Source organism: Mustela putorius, unplaced genomic scaffold, assembly GCF_011764305.1.
Source record: "Mustela putorius furo isolate JIRA1106 unplaced genomic scaffold, ASM1176430v1.1 tig00003929_pilon_pilon_pilon, whole genome shotgun sequence".
Lineage (NCBI taxonomy): Eukaryota > Metazoa > Chordata > Mammalia > Carnivora > Mustelidae > Mustela > Mustela putorius.
In genome coordinates this window covers 315,619-335,659 of record NW_025422074.1, presented here as the reverse complement: position 1 = coordinate 335,659, position 20,041 = coordinate 315,619, and the positions used below count along the sequence as shown (strand labels likewise).

At 39.1% G+C, this 20,041-nt stretch overlaps 1 pseudogene; it reads right to left on the bottom strand.

Annotated features, from left to right (window-relative positions):
- Nucleotides 1-1,747: 1,747 nt before the first annotated feature.
- On the bottom strand, nt 1,748-2,316 carry LOC123388955 (annotated as a pseudogene).
- Nucleotides 2,317-20,041: the final 17,725 nt, after the last annotated feature.

Here is a 20,041-nt window from a genome sequence, read left to right as displayed (position 1 = left end):
TAGAAATATTTTTTTCTAGATATATCTCCTCAGACAAGGGATAGGGTAAGAAATACAAAGTATTGGGAATACATGAAAATAAAATGCTTTTGCATAGCGAAGGAAAACCATCTTCTTTGGGAGAAGATATTTGGAAATGATCTCTCCCATAAGGTGTTAATATCCATAATGTATAAAGAGCCCATACAAGTCAACCCCCTAAAACCCCCAGGCAACCCAATTAACCAATGCACAGAGAACCTAAACAGATATTTACCAAAGAAGACATACAGATCACCAGTAGTTACATGAAAAGATGCTCAACATTACTCATCATCAGGGAAATACAAATCAAAACCATAGGAGATGATCATCTCACACCTGTCAGAATGGCAAAAACCAATACAAGAAATAAGAAGTATTGGTGAGGATGAGGATAAATGGAACCATTATATATATATATATATATATATATATATATATATATATATATATATATATTTCTTTAGTGGTGGTTGGCAATAGTGTTAAGTATCTAAGAAATTTGGAAGCAAGACTTCCAGGACCTTGAGGGACTTTCTACTATTAAGATAAGATTATTTACTACTGTCACAGGGAAGCAACACTAAGAAGAACAAAGCTATAGCGGTAAAGCATGAAAGGAAGTCCTTGAGGGAGCTGTAGGAGTGTTACCATCTATAAGCCTGGAGACTACAGGCTGCAGCAAAGTCGAGCCTTTGTTCTGTTTTCTCTCATCAGGTATTTACCCAAAGGAAATGAATACACTAATTTGGAAAAGATGTGTGCATCCCTATTGGTACTGCAGCATTATTTATCATATCCAAGATATGGAAGCAACTTAGGAGTCCACTGACAGATGAGTGGATAAGGAGGAGGAGGTCTATAACCAATGGAATATTATCTATGCCGCCAAGAAAAATGATGAAATCTTGCTGTTTGTGACAACATGGATAAACCTAGAAGGTACTACACTAAGTGAAAGAAGCAAGACTGGGGAAGACAAATACCATGTGATTTTACTCATATGTGAAATCTAAAACACCAAACAAATGAATAAACAACAAACAAAAGCAGAATCAGATCTATAAACACAGAGAACATGCCCACGTGTTTTGCTTTCAGTCAGTTAGGAGTCTCCATGGTTGTGTAACTGATTCTCTGAGAAAAGCACCAGATGAAACTCACACTATTAAAAGTAAAATGGTCGGGGCACCTGGAAGGCTCAGTGCCTTCGGCTCAGGGTCCTGGGAACAAGCCCCGCATTGGGCTCTCTGCTCAGAGAGGAGCCTTCTTCCCCTCCCCCCCCCACCCCCTTCTGCCTCTCTGCCTACTTATGATCTCTCTCTGTTAAATAAATAAATAAAATCTTTAAAAAAAAATGGTGACAAACTACAGAGCACACAGCTGCACACCCTTATCCATCTGCTCAAGGTCAAATCACTAGCAATTCTGGCTAGAAGAACTCTACTAATATTTTGGTATTATTACCACAATAACTACAATTTACAAGAAGGAAAAAAAAAAAACAAGTAATTACAAATAAGAGAATGGCAGCCTAAGTAAAGTTCTCTTTTTGTCCGTCTTTCTGTCTTTCTTTCTCTCTTTCTTTTTTCTCTTGAGTAAAGTTCTATTGTTACAATGTTCAATTGTCTGGTCAACCCTCACTGCAGAGACAGAAGGAAAAACACCATTTTGGTTCCCAAGTTTCACACAAGAACTCTTATGAAATATTCCAGATAAATGAGTTTTAATCATCCCCTTCCTCCACTTCCTCACCCTGGTTAATCTTTGAAGTAACACAATTAGCAACTCTCTTTGCTGTTAGCAACTATGTGCACACAATCACGTAGATTATTATTCTTCAAATACTTCTTGGTGAGATATTTCAAATATCTTTTTGGAAAAAGACACCTCAGGAGCTACAGTGATCTTGCTCTTTCTCCTTTCAATGGTTACAACCCCTCCACCAAGACTCCCAGCTTTTCCATTCACTGATTGTCTCTTGAAGAAAATGCTTACAATTGACAGCATCCAGGATTCCATCTTCTACTGCGTGGGTGCACTCAAGGGTAAACTTCAGAACTTGCTTCTTTCCCCTTTTCCCCCTTCACTACAAGCTTTTCCAAGGATACAATGGCATCAGCAGAGGCAGAAAGGAAGTTCCCTTCTGTCTGAGCTTTTACCCACCTCCAGCCTTGCTGGCAGCCCCTCCCCCTCACCTGCCTCCCCCCCACTCCCTCCTCCTGTATCTGCACCACCATGGGTGTACCTTGTACAGCCAGCTCCTATACCATCCCGGGTGCTTCCACAACCCATCGGCTCCTGCTTCTCCTGCCCTCACAATCAGGGAACAAACAGCACCCTCTTGGACTTAAACCACCCACTTCAGATTTCCCTATAGGTACCCCAGGTTGAAAAGAAATGACAATGGGGAACAAATTGATTGACTTTTAAGTGGAAATAGGTGCAACATATTCTGTATTAAAGTTAATTTGAGTTTGTTGGTTTAATTAAGATAAGCATGTTTATCTCAATTAGTTCCCAACATTAAATATAACACTTTTATTCTACAAAGGTTTGCTGAGGATCAAATAGGCTCATGTTATCTCTTTCCATTTTTAACAAAAAATGGTTTCAAATGATGATTAAATTTGTCTGTCTCAAAGTTTTTATGGGTAATTGCTAAAATAGCTTTCACAGTCTTTGGTAACCTGAAATTTTACAGTTTTACTTGGATGACAACTCAGATTGAATTCATTGGATATCTAAGTCTTTTCCAAATAAGAAAAAATACTGAATCATTAATTCCTAAAGTAAGGTTTACTTGCTTTTGGCTTCCTATTATGAGGGAACAGAAGGCTGGCTGAGGACAAAGCAAAAGCTGACACCCAGCAACCTTCTCCCACCCCCACTCCTGGGTGGGACATATTATGACTTTCTTTAGGAATCTCCCTACTATCTTAATGTTAATACCTTGTTAGAGGGAAAAATGACCTTGACAATGGCAAGGCCTCAAGCTTATGAAAGTTTTATTGAAACCTCCCTTTTAGCTTATGAAAGTTCTTTAGCATATGAACGTTCTATTGAAATCTCCCTTTTCCTTCCCCACACTCATGGTACAGAACCTGCCACTCCTCACAACCCTGGAGCAGCAACTCTTACTGCCCCATGGGTTGAGTCCCTGTGCTTTATTTAATAAACCACCATTTTGTACCAAAGATGTCTCAAGAATTCTTTCTTGGTCATGGGCTTTGGACCTTACCCCACTGAACCTTACCTATATCTAAACTTAATCATTATTGCAAAGAAGCTGAGTATAAGGACCTATTTAGCCAGAGTGCTTCCATCAGTTAAACAATAACCTTGTTATTTAACCCCTAAAATGTCCCTGTTCCCCTTCCCCTAGGGGACTTACTTAAAAAACAAGTTCCAGAAACCAGCCCCAGGTAGCAAGCCCTCTTCTTCGCTACAATCAATTTTCGACCATTCCCCGGATAGCACACTCTGGAGGCGACACCGCCTCTTCTCCCCCGTCTACTATCCCAAATACAAGGGTGGGTCAGGCTAGGTGGAGACATCTGATCAGTGGGGGATGCATACTGTCTCCCTAGTTACCAAGAAGTATGGGCCCTGCCCTTTGGGCTCCTTTTGATCACCAATTCTGACCAAGGTGATAGGCTGGCTCAAATATCTACTAGGATAAATTGTAATTCAACTGGTCACTTATGTGTGACCTAACATGACTGTGCAGCTTTCTCTGTGTGTTACAATTTCATTGGCCATTTGTGCGTGGCCAGGCCCAACCACATGGCTTTTGCCCTTAAAAGCTAGTCTGTGAAGCAGAGAGGGGTGGCCCTCTCTGTAAGAGGCGTGGACCCAAATGTTTGGTTTGATTCTTGATGCTTGGCATGAAATAAAGCTTTGCATGACCTTCACTTTGTATCAGTCTCACTCCTTTAATCACAGACCCATTATTGGGGGGCCCAACATTGGGGACCGAACACTGAGGATACTTGGATCTATTAGTAAACATACTTGATGCTTTATCAAAAGATTGTACCACAGAAAAACACATTTTTACAAAATAGTAAATGTATCCATAAATTTCAGATCTAAAGGATTCCAGTGTAACACAGAGTTCACAACTGGTTACTACTTAGTTTTCATTAGACACTAAGGTTTCTAAGTGTTAAAATTCTGCCAAATGTAATTGAGACTGATGGAGATAATGAAAGCAACTTTGCAGGGGGAAAAATGTGTTTTTGATGAGAAAGATATAAGGCATGGGAATTCATTTTGTTGGGGTGGGGGATGTAATTTTGTCCTAAAATAAGACTGGTAGTCTAGAGAGAAAGGCTTAGGCCAAATCTGAAGGAGACAATACAAAAAAAGCTACAGAAGGATTGTGAAAGGAAATCGTTGGAAAGAATTTTATGTGTGGACAGGACAAATGTTGAAATAAATAAATTCTAAAGGTACACTGGCACATCATTAAAATTCTGCTTTACTCTGTGAGAAAAAGACACCATATTCTTGGATTGTTGCACTTGATAAGAGATTGTAAACAAAGTTGTTTTATTTTACTTGCCCAGAAAATCAAATTTTGTTTTGTCTTTATGGGGTCTTGGGTTACCTAAGAGAGTTAAAACTTCTCAATATTAAAAGAGCTAAATTTTTCGAACAACTATGTAACCCTACCTAATTGTCTTTGGAATCACTCATTATCACCTTGGGGAGATAAATAATTCAGGTTTAAGTTTTATAATGATGCATAATCCTATTTAGACATGTGCTTTAAAGCTTTCTGAGAGTTTTAACAAACTTTCCACAGGAATTGTAAATGAAGTCTTTTATTTTACTAATTAGACTTATTTGATATCTTAAATTACATGGGAAGCACTGTCAAGCAACTGATGATAAGCCTTAGGTTATATTGTAGGGGTAAATGCTATGACTATTTTAGAAACTGTATGAAATTCTGAAAGTTTTCTTATATCCTGGTATAAAGTAATCACTGGATGTTCTGATTATGAAAATGTTCTGTAGCAGAAAGAACTGGGTTTCCTTATCAACTACATTATACTGAACTCTCCTGTTATCACCAACTCTCATCAGATCTTTAACCATGTCCATTTTTGAGTCTTTTGTCAGTTACAGTTATTATCCTGATGCTCTTACAAAATGTGTTTTGTCTTCAAGAAGACCCATGAAATGGTCTTTTGGCAAATACAGGTATCTGATATCTTTAAGATCATAAAACTAAAACAAATGAAAATTTCCAGAGCTAATGGGGAAAGAAGCCACATTCAAAGAGATTAAGAATTAGTAATATGGGACTAAATAAATTGAGAAAAATTGACATATTTTTTTATGAGTCTTATTTGAAACATTGCTGGTTCTCTAATGTTAGCTCTTCCAGATTAAGGAAACTTCCTCATAGGGGATCCATGATATACAGAAATATGATGAAATGTTCTTTTGTTCTTTTAGGAACAACTTGGTGAAGCACTTTTGTTTTTCTCCCTACCTGAACCTTCTGAAATTCAGAAACTCTATTGAGTATACTTTCTTCCAATGCAAATTATAATTTTTTGCCATAAGTTCCATAATAATCTGTTCTCCTTGTACCAGGTCACCATTGGAAACATTTTGCCAAGGCTTTGACTAGAATGTCCTATTTGAGAGAGACATGCATAGATTCATATATGACCAGACAGCTTTAAGAACTAAGGTTGACTTTATGGAGTCAACAAATCCCCTTGGAAATGCAGTCTGGCACCCCACTCACAGAGCTCCCAGAAGCCTCACTAGGTGAGTAAAGAATGTTCCTTCCTGGCAGATGCAGGAACCTCAGAATATTTGGGAAGCATCGAGAAGTGGAATTTCCCAAAACTACAGATATTGCAGGCATGCCAGAGGACAAGTATGTAGCATGGTTTCTGGCCTCAAGAGGCTATTAAAATTGTTCAATCTAGGGATGCCTGGGTGTCTCGGTCAGTTAAGTGGCTGTATTTGGCTCAGGTCATGATCCCAGGGTTCTGGGATCGAGTCCTATATCGGGCTCCTACTCAGAGCCTGCTTCAATTCTCCCTTTGCCTTCTCTTCCTGCTGCTCCCTGTGCTGTGCTCTATTTCTCTCTCTTTCTCTCTCTCTGAAAAATAAATAAATAATGTCTTTAAAAAAAAACTTTCAAAAATTGTTCATTCTAGAGATTCCTTATAAAAAGCTCCAACAATGGAAATTTTAAAAAGATCTATGTGGTCAATCACTATTCTTGTTGAGCTTATTATATAAATAAATAGACCAAGTTTGTTAAAACTGGACTTGCTTTAAAAAATAATTAATCTTGATTTGGCTATCTTTCATAAAATGAGGGTGATTATAGAGAAAAGTATGATTTAATAAAACATTTTTGTACATATTGGATTTTAATACCATTTATTATGAACTAGACTAGATACTGAATGTTTCCTGAAATATCTGGCTATGGTTCTCCAAACTAAGGTTTCCAATCTTTTCACATTCTCTCAGCTTGAAGCCAATCAAAACTAAAACTGGGAGGAGGGGCAAGATGGAGGAGGAGTAGGAGACCTAATTCAACAGGCCTCCTGAAGTGAGCTAGGTACTACCAGAATACTCTGAGCACCCATGACATCAGCCTGAGATGTAAGATTATACACTTCTGGATCTCTACGGGGACAGAGGATTATCAGTGGAGAGGCACAGAGCTGTTGGGAACACAAGGACTGGTATCAGAGGATAAGCAGTAGGGGGACGGAGTCACCAGAAGTGAGCCATTGGAAAATAATACCCCAATGCGAAAGTGTTCTGTGGTTGGGGACCAGAAATAGCTTAGAGAGCAGTGGCAGTGAGAAGGAAAGGGACTGATAACAGCACTCAAACAGAACAAAGGGGCTTAAGGGACAATTGCTCATACAAGATAGCCATAGGTGCAAAGCTAAGCCTACAATCCAGGAAGGCCACAGCACGGGCTTGAGTTGGCAGTACCTGGGTCTGTGGCTACCACAGCCACCTCTGCTGCCTCCACTGCCACTGGGGCTGAGCACATCCAGGGTGAGTACCAATCAGCAGTCCCAGGAACCACAGCTGCCAGGCCCAGGCTTTCTCAGACCAGTATCACTCACAGTTTTGGTGGCACAGGGGTACAAAGACAACCAGGGGCCTCAGGCAACCACTGGTGCAGACACCTCTGAATAGGTGCAAAAAGCCACCAAAGAACAAAAACCCCCAGAGAACAAAGCCTGAAAAACCAGCTTCCACAGACCCCAGCCCCTGGATAAATGGCAGGGCAACTCAGCCCAAGTTTGATTGACTGAAAAACAATGCAGCAGACCCCTCCTCCAGATGACAAGATGAAAGAACAAGAGAACAGCAGCAACCACAGGGTTCCCATGAAACTGTAAAAGCCCAACATCATGGGCAAAAATATAGTAAACTCCAAGTATTACCACACAGCCTGTGTATTTCATAGATACAACTTTTCTTCTTTAATTCCTTATCATCATTCTGGATGTTTTATTTTTTTTTACCTACTTACCATTTCAACTAGATGTCTACTACACCATATTCCATAGTAACTTTTTAACTAAACATTTTATACATATACTTTTGTTTCCTTTTTTCTATATATATAAGCTTCAAGGTAATCCTTTTTCCCTATTCAATGCTATCTGTCTATCTATCTATACACCAGTTTCAATTTCCTTATATCTCTGGAATGGTGAGATCTCTATCAAAACTAACAAGATATACCCAGGAAGAACTGAAATACCCTTCCTCCCCCACTTCAATAGCTTGTAACCAACTTCTCGTTTTCTACTTTTGTTGATGTTTCAGTGTGTTGTTTTTGTACTTCATAAATCTTATTCTTGGAGTTCAGTTTGCAGGGTTTTTCTTTCCTATTCTTTTTCTTTTTCTATTATCAGTCTTTTGTTCATTTTTGTTTTTGTATGTTATAAATCTTATTCTTGGGGCTCATTTGTCTGGGTTTCTTTTTTTCTCTTTGCTCTTTGTTGTTGTTGTTGTTCTTTTTATTTTTCTTTCTTTTTGGTGGTGATTTCTGATTATTCTGAAACTTGCCAGGGTGTACCTTGCCTGGTTCATGGTTGATATCTACAGCTATGCATCCCCTCAACAATCTCTCACCAAAATGACTCGGACGAGGAAGCCCCAACAGAGGAAAAATTCAGAGACTGTGACCTCTGCCACAGAACTATTGGATATGGACATAAGCAAGATGGTGGAAATAGAATTCAGGGCAACAGTTAGTCAGACAATGGCTAGGGTGGAGAAAACCATTAGTGGCAACATAGAATCTCTGAGGGCAGAAGTGAGAGCTAATCTGACAGAACATAAAAATGCTATCAACGGGATCCAACCTAATTTAAATACTCTAACAGCTAGGGTACATGAGGCAGAAGATCAAATTAGTGACCTAGAAGACAAAGTGTTAGGAAAGAGGGATCAGGAGGCCTGGAACAAACACCTTAGAAGCCATGAAAAACAGAATTAGGGGAATAAATAATGCCATGAAATATTCCAATGTCAGAATTGGTGGGATCCCTGAGCAGGTGGACAGAGGACTAGAAGACAAGGTTGAGCAAATCCTAGCAGAGAATCTCCCTACTTGGGGAATGGAACAAGTGTTCATGTCCTAGAGGCAGAGAGGATACCCTCCAGATCAATGAGAGTAGAAAGACCTCCAGGCATGTGATAGTAAGGTTTGCAAATTGTAAATTTGGAGAAAATGCCTTTCATTTTTTTTTTCCAGGCTCCCGGGAAGATTCATTGTTTATGCACCACACCCAGTGCTCCATGCAATATGTGCCCTCCTTAACACCCACCCACCTCCCCAACCCCCTCCCCTCCAATACTCTCAGTTTAATTCTCAGAGTCCACAGTCCCTCATGCTTCATCTCCCCCTCTGTTTTATCCCAACCCACTTTTTCTTTCCTTCTCCTAATGTTCTCCATATTATTCCTTATGCTCCACAAGTGAGTGGAACCATATGATAAGTGACTTTCCTGCTTGACTTATTTCACTCAGCATAATCTCCTCCAGTCCCATCCATGTTGATACAAAGGATGGGTATTCGTCCTTTCTGATGGAGGCATAATACTCCATTGTATATATGGGCTATATCTTCTTAAACCATTCATCTACTGAAGGGCATCTTTTCTCTTTCCACAGTTTGGTGACTGTGGCCATGGCTGCTATGAACATTGAGGTACATATGGCCCTTCTTTCATTACATCTGTATCTTTGGGGTAAATACCCAGTAGTGCAATTGCATGGTCATAGGGCAGCTCTATTTTTAATTTTTTAAAGAATCTCCACACTGTTTACCAACCTGGATGCACCAACTTGCATTCCCACCAACAGTGTAAGAGGGTTCCCCTTTCTCCACACCCTCTCCAACACTTGTTGTTTCCTATCTTGTTAATTTTGGCCATTTTAAACTGGTGTAATATGGTATCTGAATGTGGTTTTGATTTGAATCTCCCTGATGGCTAGTGATGAATTTTTTTTTTTTCATGTGTCTGTTAGCCATGTATGTCTTCTTTGGAGAAGTGTCTGTTCATGTCTTCTGCACAATTTTTGACGTGACTATCTCTTTTCTAGGGGTTGAGCTTGAGGGGTTCTTTATGGACCCTGGATATCAGCCCTTGGTCTGGAGTGTCATTTGCAAATATCTTCTCCCACTCCGTGAGCTGCCTCTTTGTTTTGTTGACTGTTTCCTTTGCTCTGCAGAAGCTTTTAATCTTGAGGGAGACCCAAAAGTTCATTTTCACTTCTGTTTCCATGCCTTTGGAGACATGTCTTGAAAGAGGTTGTTGTGGCCGGTGTCAAAGAGGTTATTGCTTATGATCTCCTCTACAGTTTTGATAGATTCCTGCTTCACGTTGAGGTCTTTTATCCATTTAAAATTTATCTTTGTGTATGGTGTAAGAGAATGGTCGAGTTTCATTCTTCTATACATAGCTGTCCAATTTTCTCAGCACCATTTATTGAAGAAACTGTCTTTTTTCCACTGGATATTTCTTCCTGCTTTGTCGAGAATTAGTTTACCATAGAGTTGCGGATCCATATCTGGGCTGGGCTGTCTACTCTGTTCCACTAGTCTATGTGTCTGGTTTTGTGCCAGTACCATGCTCTCTTGGTGATCACAGCTTTGTAGTAAAGCTTGAAATCCCATGACGTGATGCCCCCAGCTTTGTTTTTCTTTTGCAACATTTCCTTAGCAACCCAAGGTCTTTTCTGCTTCCATACAAACTTTTGGATTGTTTGTTCCAGCACTTTGAAAAATGGCATTGGAATTTCGATTGGGATGGCATTTAAAGTTTAGATTGCTCTGGGAAGTATAGACATGTTAACAATGTTTATTTTTCCAATCCATGATCATGAAATGCTTTTCCATCTTTTTGTGTCTTCTTCAATTTCCTTCATGACTATTCTATAGTTCCTCAAGTATAGATCCTTTGCCTCTTTGTTTAGGTTTATTCCAAGGTATCTTTTGGTTCTTGGTGCTGTAGTAAATGGAATCAATTCTCTAAATTCCATTTCTATATTTTCATTGTTAGTATATAAGAAAGCAACTGATTTCTGTGCACTGATTTTGTATCCTTCTACATTCATGAATTGCTGTATGAGTTCTAGTAGTTTGGGGGTGGAGTCTTTTGGGGTTCCCATGTAAAGTTATCATGTCATCTGCAAAGAGAGAGAGTTTTTGACTTCTTCTTTGCCAATTTGAATAACTTTTATTTCTTTTTGTTGTCTGATTGCAGTTGCTAGGACTTCTAGTACTATATGGAAAAGTAGTGACGAGAGTGGACATCCTTGTTGTGTTCCTGATCTCAATGGGAAGGCTGTCAGTTTTTTCCCATTGAGAATGATATTCACTGTGGGTTTTTCATAGACAGATTTTATGAAGTTGAGGAATTTTCCCTCTATCACCATACCCTGAAGAGCTTTAATCAGGAAGGATGCTGTTATTTTGTCAAATTCTTTTTCTGCATCAATTGAGAGGACCATGGGATTCATCTCTTTTCGTGTTGGTTGTTCTATCAAATTGATTGATATGTGAATGTTGAACGACACTTGCATCCCAGGGATAAATTCCACCTCGTCCTGGTGGATAATCTTTTTAATGTGCTGTTGGATCCTAACTATCTAGGATCTTGTTGAGAATCTTGGCATCCATATTCATCAAGGATATGGGTCTGAAGTTCTCCTTCTTGATAGAGTCTTTGCCTGGCTTGGGGGTCAAGGTGATGCTGGCCTCACAGAATGAGTCTGGAAGTTTGCCGTCTGTTTCTATTTTTTGAAACAGCTTCAAGAGAATAGGTATTATTTCTTCTTTGAAATTCCCCAGGGAATCCATCAGATTCTGGACTTTTGTTTTTTGGGAGGCTTTTGATCACTGCTTCAATCTCATTGCTAAACATTGGTCTATTCAGGTTGTCAATTTCTTCCTGTTTCAGACTTGAAAGTTAATAGGTTTCTAGCAATGCATCCATTTCTTCTAGGTTGCATAACTCTTTGGCATACAGCTGTTGATAATAATTTCTCATGTTTGTATCTATTTCCCCGGTGTTAGTCATGATCTCTCCCCTTTCATTCAGAATTTTATTAATTTGGGCCCTCTCTCTTTTCTTTTGGATTAGTTTGTCCAGTGGTTTATTGATCTTATCAATTCTTTCAAAGAACCAGCTTCTAGTTTCATTGATGTGTTCTACTATACCTCTATTTCCTAACTCATGATCTCTGCTCTAATCCTGATTATTTCCCCTCTCTGTGCATGGGGTTGGCTTAATTTTTTGTTAATTTTCCCGTTCTTTAAGGTGTAAAGAGAGCTGGTGAATTCTGAATTTTTCAATTTTTTTGAGGGAGGCTTGGATGGTTATGTATTTCCCCCTTAGGACTGCCTTTGCTATATCCCATAGATGTTGGACCGATGTGTCTTCATTCTCATTGGTTTCCATGAATTTTTTAAGTTTTTCTTTGATTTCCTGGTTGACCCAAACATTCTTTTTTTTTTTTTTTAATTTTTTATTTTTTATAAACATATATTTTTATCCCCAGGGGTACAGGTCTGTGAATCACCAGGTTTACACACTTCACAGCACTCACCAAATCACATACCCTCCCCAATGTCCATAATCCCACCCCCTTCTCCCAAACCCCCTCCCCGGCAACCCTCAGTTTGTTTTGTGAGATTAAGAGTCACTTATGGTTTGTCTCCCTCCCAATCCCATCTTGTTTCATTTATTCTTCTCATACCCACTTAAGCCTCCATGTTGCATCACCACTTCCTCATATCAGGGAGATCATATGATAGTTGTCTTTCTCTGCTTGACTTATTTCGCTAAGCATGATACGCTCTAGTTCCATCCATGTTGTTGCAAATGGCAAGATTTCATTTCTTTTGATGGCTGCATAGTATTCCATTGTGTATATATACCACATCTTCTTGATCCATTCATCTGTTGATGGACATCTAGGTTCTTTCCATAGTTTGGCTATTGTGGACATTGCTGCTATAAACATTCGGGTGCATGTGTCCCTTTGGATCACTACATTTGTATCTTTAGGGTAAATACCCAATAGTGCAATTGCTGGGTCATAGGGCAGTTCTATTTTCAACATTTTGAGGAACCTCCATGCTGTTTTCCAGAGTGGCTGCACCAGCTTGCATTCCCACCAACAGTGTAGGAGGGTTCCCCTTTCTCCGCATCCTCGCCAGCATCTGTCATTTCCTGACTTGTTGATTTTAGCCATTCTGACTGGTGTGAGGTGATATCTCATTGTGGTTTTTGATTTGTATTTCCCTGATGCCGAGTGATATGGAGCACTTTTTTCATGTGTCTGTTCGCCATCTGGATGTCTTCTTTGCAGAAATGTCTGTTCATGTCTTCTGCCCATTTCTTGATTGGATTATTTGTTCTTTGGGTGTTGAGTTTGCTAAGTTCTTTATAGATTCTGGACACTAGTCCTTTATCTGATATGTCGTTTGCAAATATCTTCTCCCATTCTGTCAGTTGTCTTTTGATTTTGTTAACTGTTTCCTTTGCTGTGCAAAAGCTTTTGATCTTGATGAAATCCCAGTAGTTCATTTTTTCCCTTGCTTCCCTTGCCTTTTGCGTTGTTCCTAGGAAGATGTTGCTGCGGCAGAGGTCGAAGAGGTTGCTGCCCGTGTTCTCCTCAAGGATTTTGATGGATTCCTTTCGTACATTGAGGTCCTTCATCCATTTTGAGTCTATTTTTGTGTGTGGTGTAAGGAAATGGTCCAATTTCATTTTTCTGCATGTGGCTGTCCAATTTTCCCAGCACCATTTATTGAAGAGGCTGTCTTTTTTCCATTGGACATTCTTTCCTGCTTTGTCGAAGATTAGTTGACCATAGATTTGAGGGTCTATTTCTGGGCTCTCTATTCTGTTCCATTGATCTATGTGTCTGTTTTTGTGCCAGTACCATGCTGTCTTGATGATGACAGCTTTGTAATAGACCTTGAAGTCCGGAATTGTGATGCCACCAATGTTGGCTTTCCTTTTCAATTTCCCTTTGGCTATTCGAGGTCTTTTCTGGTTCCATATAAATTTTAGAATTATTTGTTCTATTTCTTTGAAAAAGATGGATGGTACTTTGATAGGAATTGCATTAAATGTGTAGATTGCTTTAGGTAGCATAGACATTTTCACAATATTTATTCTTCCAATCCAGGAGCATGGAACATTTTTCCATTTCTTTGTGTCTTCCTCAATTTCTTTCATGAGTACTTTATAGTTTTCTGAGTATAGATTCTGTGTCTCTTTGGTTAGGTTTATTCCTAGGTATCTTATGGTTTTGGATGCAATTGTAAATGGGATTGACTCCTTAATATCTCTTTCTTCTGTCTTGCTGTTGGTGTAGAGAAATGCAACTGATTTCTGTGCATTGATTTTATATCCTGACACTTTACTGAATTCCTGTATAAGTTCTAGCAGTTTTGGAGTGGAGTCTTTTGGGTTTTCCACATATAGTATCATATCATCTGCGAAGAGTGATAATTTGACTTCTTCTTTGCCGATTTGGAGGCCTTTAATTTCCTTTTGTTGTCTGATTGCCGAGGCTAGGACCTCTAGTACGATGTTGAATAGCAGTGGTGATAATGGACATCCCTGCCGTGTTCCTGACCTTAGCGGAAAAGCTTTCAGTTTTTCTCCATTGAGAATGATATTTGCGGTGGGTTTTTCATAGATGGCTTTGATGATAATGAGGTATGTGCCCTCTATCCCTACACTTTGAAGAGTTTTGATCAGGAAGGGATGTTGTACTTTGTCAAATGCTTTTTCAGCATCTATTGAGAGTATCATATGGTTCTTGTTCTTTCTTTTATTGATGTGTTGTATCACATTGACTGATTTGCGGATGTTGAACCAACCTTGCAGCCCTGGAATAAATCCCACTTGGTCGTGGTGAATAATCTTTTTAATGTACTGTTGAATCCTATTGGCTAGTATTTTGTTGAGTATTTTCGCATCTGTGTTCATCAAGGATATCGGTCTATAGCTCTCTTTTTTGGTGGGATCCTTGTCTGGTTTTGGGATCAAGGTGATGCTGGCCTCATAAAATGAGTTTGGAAGTTTTCCTTCCATTTCTATTTTTTGGAACAGTTTCAGGAGAATAGGAATTAGTTCTTCTTTAAATGTTTGGTAGAATTCCCCCGGGAAGCCGTCTGGCCCTGGGCTTTTGTTTGTTTGGAGATTTTTTTTTTTTTTTTTTTTTTTTAATTTTTTTATTTTTTATAAACATATATTTTTATCCCCAGGGCTACAGGTCTGTGAATCATCAGGTTTACACACTTCACAGCACTCACCAAAGCACATACCCTCCCCAATGTCCATAATCCCACCCCCTTCTCCCAAACCCCCTCCCCCCGGCAACCCTCAGTTTGTTTTGTGAGATTAAGAGTCACTTTTGGTTTGTCTCCCTCCCAATCCCATCTTGTTTCATTTATTCTTCTTCTACCCACTTAAGCCTCCATGTTGCATCACCACTTCCTCATATCAGGGAGATCATATGATAGTTGTCTTTCTCTGCTTGACTTATTTCGCTAAGCATGATACGCTCTAGTTCCATCCATGTTGTTGCAAATGGCAAGATTTCATTTCTTTTGATGGCTGCATAGTATTCCATTGTGTATATATACCACATCTTCTTGATCCATTCATCTGTTGATGGACATCTAGGTTCTTTCCATAGTTTGGCTATTGTGGACATTGCTGCTATAAACATTCGGGTGCATGTGTCCCTTTGGATCACTACATTTGTATCTTTAGGGTAAATACCCAATAGTGCAATTGCTGGGTCATAGGGCAGTTATATTTTCAACATTTTGAGGAACCTCCATGCTGTTTTCCAGAGTGGCTGCACCAGCTTGCATTCCCACCAACAGTGTAGGAGGGTTCCCCTTTCTCCGCATCCTCGCCAGCATCTGTCATTTCCTGACTTGTTGATTTTAGCCATTCTGACTGGTGTGAGGTGATATCTCATTGTGGTTTTGATTTGTATTTCCCTGATGCCGAGTGATATGGAGCACTTTTTCATGTGTCTGTTCGCCATCTGGATGTCTTCTTTGCAGAAATGTCTGTTCATGTCTTCTGCCCATTTCTTGATTGGATTATTTGTTCTTTGGGTGTTGAGTTTGCTAAGTTCTTTATAGATTCTGGACACTAGTCCTTTATCTGATATGTCGTTTGCAAATATCTTCTCCCATTCTGTCAGTTGTCTTTTGATTTTGTTAACTGTTTCCTTTGCTGTGCAAAAGCTTTTGATCTTGATGAAATCCCAGTAGTTCATTTTTTCCCTTGCTTCCCTTGCCTTTTGCGTTGTTCCTAGGAAGATATTGCTGCGGCAGAGGTCGAAGAGGTTGCTGCCCGTGTTCTCCTCAAGGATTTTGATGGATTCCTTTCGTACATTGAGGTCCTTCATCCATTTTGAGTCTATTTTTGTGTGTGGGTGTAAGGAAATGGTCCAATTTCATTTTTCTGCATGTGGCTGTCCAATTTTCCCAGCACCATTTATTGAAGAGGCTGTCTTTTTTTCCATTGGACATTCTTTCCTGCTTTGTCGAAGATTAGTTGACCATAGATTTGAGGGTCTATTTCTGGGCTCTCTATTCTTCCCTTCCATTGATCTATGTGTCTGTTTTTTGTGCCAGTACCATGTTGTCTTGATGATGACAGCTTTGTAATAGAGCTTGAAGTCCGGAATTGTGATGCCACCAACGTTGGCTTTCTTTTTCAATATCCCTTTGGCTATTCGAGGTCTTTTCTGGTTCCATATAAATTTTAGAATTATTTGTTCCATTTCTTTGAAAAAAATGGATGGTACTTTGATAGGAATTGCATTAAATGTGTAGATTGCTTTAGGTAGCATAGACATTTTCACAATATTTATTCTTCCAATCCAGGAGCATGGAACATTTTTCCATTTCTTTGTGTCTTCCTCAATTTCTTTCATGAGTACTTTATAGTTTTTCTGAGTATAGATTCTGTGTCTCTTTGGTTAGGTTTATTCCTAGGTATCTTATGGTTTTGGATGCAATTTGTAAATGGATTGACTCCTTAATATCTCTTTCTTCTGTCTTGCTGTTGGTTGTAGAGAAATGTAACTGATTTCTGTGCATTGATTTTATATCCTGACACTTTACTGAATTCCTGTATAAGTTCTAGCAGTTTTGGAGTGGAGTCTTTTGGGTTTTCCACATATAGTATCATATCATCTGCGAAGAGTGATAATTTGACTTCTTCTTTGCCGATTTGGATGCCTTTAATTTCCTTTTGTTGTCTGATTGCTGACGCTAGGACCTCTAGTACGATGTTGAATAGCAGTGGTGATAATGGACATCCCTGCCGTGTTCCTGACCTTAGCGGAAAAGCTTTCAGTTTTTCTCCATTGAGAATGATATTTGCGGTGGGTTTTTTCATAGATGGCTTTGATGATATTGAGGTATGTGCCCTCTATCCCTACACTTTGAAGAGTTTTGATCAGGAAGGGATGTTGTACTTTGTCAAATGCTTTTTCAGCATCTATTGAGAGTATCATATGGTTCTTGTTCTTTCTTTTATTGATGTGTTGTATCACATTGACTGATTTGCGGATGTTGAACCAACCTTGCAGCCCTGGAATAAATCCCACTTGGTCGTGGTGAATAATCTTTTTAATGTACTGTTGAATCCTATTGGCTAGTATTTTGTTGAGTATTTTCGCATCTGTGTTCATCAAGGATATCGGTCTATAGCTCTCTTTTTTGGTGGGATCCTTGTCTGGTTTTGGGATCAAGGTGATGCTGGCCTCATAAAATGAGTTGGGAAGTTTTCCTTCCATTTCTATTTTTTGGAACAGTTTCAGGAGAATAGGAATTAGTTCTTCTTTAAATGTTTGGTAGAATTCCCCCGGGAAGCCGTCTGGCCCTGGGCTTTTGTTTGTTTGGAGATTTTTAATGACTGTTTCAATCTCCTTACTGGTTATGGGTCTGTTCAGGCTTTCTATTTCTTCCTGGTTCAGTTGTGGTAGTTTATATGTTTCTAGGAATGCATCCATTTCTTCCAGATTGTCAAATTTATTGGCGTAGAGTTGCTCATAGTATGTTCTTATAATAGTTTGTATTTCTTTGGTGTTAGTTGTGATCTCTCCTCTTTCATTCATGATTTTATTTATTTGGGTCCTTTCTCTTTTCTTTTTGATAAGTCGGGCCAGGGGTTTATCAATTTTATTAATTCTTTCAAAGAACCAGCTCCTAGTTTCGTTGATTTGTTCTATTGTTTTTTTGGTTTCTATTTCATTGATTTCTGCTCTGATCTTTATGATTTCTCTTCTCCTGCTGGGCTTAGGGTTTCTTTCTTGTTCTTTCTCCAGCTCCTTTAGGTGTAGGGTTAGGTTGTGTACCTGAGACCTTTCTTGTTTCTTGAGAAAGGCTTGTACCGCTATATATTTTCCTCTCAGGACTGCCTTTGTTGTGTCCCACAGATTTTGAACCGTTGTATTTTCATTATCATTTGTTTCCATGATTTTTTTCAATTCTTCTTTAATTTCCCGGTTGACCCATTCATTCTTTAGAAGGATACTGTTTAGTCTCCATGTATTTGGGTTCTTTCCAAACTTCCTTTTGTGGTTGAGTTCTAGCTTTAGAGCATTGTGGTCTGAAAATATGCAGGGAATGATCCCAATCTTTTGATACCGGTTGAGTCCTGATTTAGGACCGAGGATGTGATCTATTCTGGAGAATGTTCCATGTGCACTAGAGAAGAATGTGTATTCTGTTGCTTTGGGATGAAATATTCTGAATATATCTGTGATGTCCATCTGGTCCAGTGTGTCGTTTAAGGCCTTTATTTCCTTGCTGATCTTTTGCTTGGATGACCTGTCCATTTCAGTGAGGGGAGTGTTAAAGTCCCCTACTATTATTGTATTATGGTTGATGTGTTTCTTTGATTTTGTTATTAATTGGTTTATATAGTTGGCTGCTCCCACATTGGGGGCATAGATATTTAAAATTGTTAAATCTTCTTGTTGGACAGACCCTTTGAGTATGATATAGTGTCCTTCCTCATCTCTTATTATAGTCTTAGGCTTAAAATCTAATTGATCTGATATAAGGATTGCCACTCCTGCTTTCTTCTGATGTCCATTAGCATGGTAAATTCTTTTCCACCCCCTCACTTTAAATCTGGAGGTGTCTTCGGGCTTAAAATGTGTTTCTTGGAGGCAACATATAGATGGGTTTTGTTTTTTTATCCATTCTGATACCCTGTGTCTTTTGACAGGGGCATTTAGCCCATTCACATTCAGGGTAACTATTGAGAGATATGAATTTAGTGCCATTGTATTGCCTGTAAGGTGACTGTTACTGTATATGGTCTCTGTTCCTTTCTGATCTACCACTTGTAGGCTCTCTCTTTGCTTAGAGGACCCCTTTCAATATTTCCTGTAGAGATGGTTTGGTATATGCAAATTCTTTCAGTTGTTGTTTGTCCTGGAAGCTTTTAATCTCTCCTTCTATTTTCAATGATATCCTAGCTGGATATAGTATTCTTGGCTGCATGTTTTTCTCGTTTAGTGCTCTGAAAATATCATGCCAGCTCTTTCTGGCCTGCCAGGTCTCTGTGGATAAGTCAGCTGCCAATCTAATATTTTTACCATTGTAAGTTACAGACTTCTTTTCCCGGGCTGCTTTCAGGATTTTCTCTTTGTCATTGAGACTTGTAAATTTTACTATTAGGTGACGGGGTGTGGGCCTATTCTTATTGATTTTGAGGGGCATTCTCTGAACCTCCTGAATTTTGATGCTCATTCCCTTTGCCATATTGGGGAAATTCTCCCCAATAATTCTCTCCAGTATACCTTCTGCTCCCCTCTCACTTTCTTCTTCTTCTGGAATCCCAATTATTCTAATGTTGTTTCGTCTTATGGTGTCACTTATCTCTCGAATTCTCCCCTCGTGGTCCAGTAGCTGTTTGTCCCTCTTTTGCTCAGCTTCTTTATTCTCTGTCATTTGGTCTTCTATATCACTAATTCTTTCTTCTGCCTCATTTATCCTAGCAGTTAGAGCTTCCATTTTTGATTGCACCTCATTAATAGCTTTTTTGATTTCACCTTGGTTAGATTTTAGTTCTTTTATTTCTCCAGAAAGGGCTTTTATATCTCTCGAGAGGGTTTCTCTAATATCTTCCATGCCTTTTTCGAGCCCGGCTAGAACCTTGAGAATTGTCATTCTGAACTCTAGATCTGACATATTACCGATGTCTGTATTGATTAGGTCCCTAGCCTTCGGTACTGCCTCTTGTTCTTTTTTTTGTGTGTGAATTTTTACGTCTTGTCATTTTGTCCAGATAAGAGTAAATGAAGGGGGAAGTAAAATACTAAAAGGGTGGCAACAACCCCAGGAAAATATGCTTTAACCAAATTAGAAGAGATCCAAAATCGTGAGTGGGGAGAAAGGGGATAAAAAAAGAGGTTCAAAAAGGAAGAAAGAAAGAAA